Source organism: Leucoraja erinacea, chromosome 4 (assembly GCF_028641065.1).
Source record: "Leucoraja erinacea ecotype New England chromosome 4, Leri_hhj_1, whole genome shotgun sequence".
Lineage (NCBI taxonomy): Eukaryota > Metazoa > Chordata > Chondrichthyes > Rajiformes > Rajidae > Leucoraja > Leucoraja erinaceus.
This window is the reverse complement of record NC_073380.1, coordinates 49,676,201-49,680,226: the sequence shown is the minus strand read 5'-3', so window position 1 is coordinate 49,680,226 and position 4,026 is coordinate 49,676,201.

The following is a 4,026-nucleotide window of genomic DNA, read 5'->3' as shown; positions in this document are numbered from 1 at the left end:
CCACCCCACCCAGGTCATGCTCTCATCCTGCTACCACAATTGGGAAGAATGTACAGGTGCCTACAAACTGTGACCTCCAGGTTCAAGAACAGCTTATTCCTAGCATCAACTTCTTCAACTCTGCACAACACTAATCACAACCTCAGCAACAATCTACCAAGAGATTTGTTTTAGATGCGCTGTGTACTTTGGCTTTGCACTGTTGTTGTCTGGATACCTCGTGTTACTGATTATTAATCTATTGTATTTATTTTAGTTTAGTTTAGTTTAGCGCCAACCATTGATCCCCGCACATTAACACTACTGTACACCCACTAGGGCCAATTTACATACATACCTGTACGTCTCTGGAGTGTGGGAGGAAACCGAAGATCTCAGAGAAAACCCACGCAGGTCACGGGGAGAACATACAAAGTCCGTACAGACAAGCACCCATAATCGGGATGGAACCCGGGTCTCCGGCACTGCATGGGTTGTAAGGCAGCAACTCTACCACTGCGCTAATGTGCCGCCCTTCATTTATTTGTGTGTTAGTGCATTGATGGGCCAGTAAAGTTGCAACAGGAAAGAATTTCATATGACAATTAAACACTCTTGACTATTTTATGATTCCTATTATTCACTGAGGTGATGAAATACAGTTTCAGAAGTTGGATGACGTATCACAAGATGTAAATTATACATCTTCATTTAAATTACTTTCTCTTTAACAGCTGTTGCAGTCCCCCAAGTAATTACTGATGTTACATCAATGCAAATTAACTTTATGAACTTAATAATAAAATGTGCTTTCCTAGAGATGCATTTAATGCATCTAGCACCTTTTAAATCTGGAATTTGTTCCATTATTTTTTTCATGATTATTACCTTTGAAAGTGAAATTACATTATTTCACCTTTTTTTTCTTTTAATGGACTTTGCCTTTTAAAACTATAAAGAAAACAATGACAGCGGAGAGCTTTTGTCATGTACGAGAAGATAGAGAATTGAAAGTGTGGGAGGATAATGCAGAGAAATCAAACATGTCACGCATGCAGGTAATTAAATTCTTATTCTCAGTCTTTTAATGAAAACCCTTCCATCAAAACTACTCAAGCTTTACATTCATTGTCTGAAATCTCAAGGGCATAGATTTCCAATGATCCATGATTATGTATAAAGGTCACAGAGAAAGAATGCTTGAAATTAATTTTCCACCTTTTAATGAAAAATATATTTATTTGAATTCAAATTACATGATTGATCAATTGTATGCTTAATCAGTACTTCCGTGCAAAATACTGGAAAAGATTGCACCCAACAGTTAGTGCTTACTTGATTGCACCTTTATTAAATTTTGCTGATAAAATGTATATAACACAAGTGCATTGATTAATCTTGGAGAACTTGCATGACTTTGTGCTCTTGGGAATGTGGGGGGAGTCAGGGGATGAGATCAATATGTCCTCTCCCCCTGTCCTTGCTGTTGATTACTCATGTTCAGTGACTCACTGAGTTCAGATCCTGCCTCTAAGCTGACGGCCAAAGTACACAATGTTTCAGTATCTTGAATTGATGTCTGTGAATGTGCATAATGCTCTTTCTTAACCTTGTCAGATTTCAGCTCCTGACCATCTGAAAGGTGTAACAGCTGGATTATATTTAGTTTAGTTTAGCTTAGTTTAGTTTAGTATGGTTTGGCTTTGCTCAGCTTGGCTTGGCTTGGCTTGGCTTGGCTTGCTTAGTTTAGTTTAGTTTAATTTATTGTCACAAGCAATGTAAAAAACCTTTTCTGATGTGTGCTATCCAGTCAGCTAAAAGACCATATACGATTACAATCCAGCTGTCCGCAGCATTTAGTGCAAGATAAAGTCCAGTGACGTCCGATTAAAGATAGCCCGCGGGACTCAATGGATTATGGAAAATGACAGGGTGGTGCAAGGAAATTAGAGGTGTCTCCTTCGTGATGTGCAACTTGCTACTCGGAGGAGATTGTGGATGAATAAGAAGTGAAACATAAGAAGAATTGGACATAAGCTTTGTGGTCTTGGCATCCTTTCTTGCCATCATTTTCTATTGAGGGATTGCAGCATAGGTTCACCAGGTTAATTCCTGGGATGGCGAGACTGACATATGATGAAAGAATGGGTTGTATTCACTGGAATTTGGAAGGATGAGAGAGGATGTTATAGAAACGTATAAAATTCTTAAGGGATTGGACAGGCTAGTTGCAGGAAAAATGGTCCCGATGTTGGGTGACTCCAGAAACAGGGGCCATAGGGGTCTTTTCGTTGCATTTCGTTGTCTCTGTAGTGAATAAGGGAATCTGAATCATAGTGAATAAGGGGTAGGCCATTTAGGACTGAGATGAGGAAATACTTTTTCACCCAGAGAGTTGTGAATCTGTTGAATTCTCTACCACAGAAGGCAGTCTGTTTAGCCTATTGACCGCAGTTGGCAGCTAGAATTATGGAAGCAAATGCACTTACTGGGATCTTGAAAGGAAAAGCTATGACAAAATGATTACCATATACAGGGCTACTTCCTATACAATTGGAATATCATTCCCAATATGCGATGTCCTTGGTTTGACTGCGATGGGTAAGAGATGCTCCCCCACTTTTTTACTTTTAGATTTAGAGATACTGCGTGGAAACAGACCCTTCGGCCCATTGAGTCCGTGCCGACCAGCGATCACCCATATAGTATGTTCTATATCCTACACACTAGGGGCAATTTGCAGAAGCCAATTAAGCGACAAACCTGCATGTCTTTCGAATGTGGAAGGAAACCCATGCGGTAACATGGAAAACGAACAAACTGTGTACTTTTGCATCACTTCTAGTAAAACTGTGTCTTGCAGAATAAGAAGGACTGTTTGGTGGGTAAGATTGCAGTTTGCAGCTTGGTACAGCAGAGATGTGATGTGGTCTCATGCATTTAGGAGTACTTTGTATAAGTAAGCATGGTTTGGGTTATGAGGCAGGAGAAATATTGGCTGGTATTTGTTCTTTCTTTCTTTCTTTTTTCTTTCTTTCTTTTTTCTTTCTTTCTTTCTTTCTTTCTTTCTTTCTTTCTTTCTTTCTTTCTTTCTTTCTTTCTTTCTTTCTTTCTTTCTTTCTTTCTTTCTTTCTTTCTTTCTTTCTTTCTTTCTTTCTTTCTTTCTTTCTTTCTTTCTTTCTTTCTTTCTTTCTTTCTTTCTTTCTTTCTTTCTTTCTTCTTTCTTTCTTTCTTTCTTTCTTTCTCTTCTTTCTTTCTTTTTCCTTCTTTCTTTCTTTCTTTCTTTCTCTCTTATTGATACATAGGGATCAGGGTTACATTAATAACAGGTATAACCTAATGTGAGTCCAGTGTCAAAATACACATTGAATATAGACCTCCCGGTCTCTATGTAAATATAGTTAAATATTTAAAAGAAAACTTATATATGTAGAAAAAAAACACAGATAAAAAGACAAAAAAGAGGTAAAAAGGAAGAAACAAAACCCCCCAAAACTAAAGAAAAAAAGAAAGGGAAAATAAATAAATAAATAAATAAATAAATAAAAACAAAGCAAAGCAAAACGGAATCTGAACTGAGAATTTCAACAATTTAAGTCTGTTTGTCGTCAAGTCCGTTCCACCATATAGAGGTAAAATAGTTTTTATAATGGTTAGAGGGAGTAATTTATGTTGTGTGAAAGTGTTGAATAAATTTTCCCCAAGTCTCATCAAATTTAACCAAGGGTTCAACAATGTCACTCCTGGATTTTTACTAAATTTAAACATGATATCGTTTCAGAGTACCACTGGAGTGTGGTTGGAGGGTTGGAGTCATTCCATTTAAATAAAATAGATCTTCTGGCGATTATTGTAGTAAAAGCAATCAACCAATGGGCGGAGCGGGCCAAATGAATAAAATCTAGCACTGGTAGCCCAAATATTACAGTAATAGGATGACGTTGTAAATCAATACCTAAGACTACAGAAATAGTATTAAAAATGTATTTCCACTATTTTTCCAAAAGTGGGCAGGACCAAAACATATGGGTCAGTGAGGCCACTTCA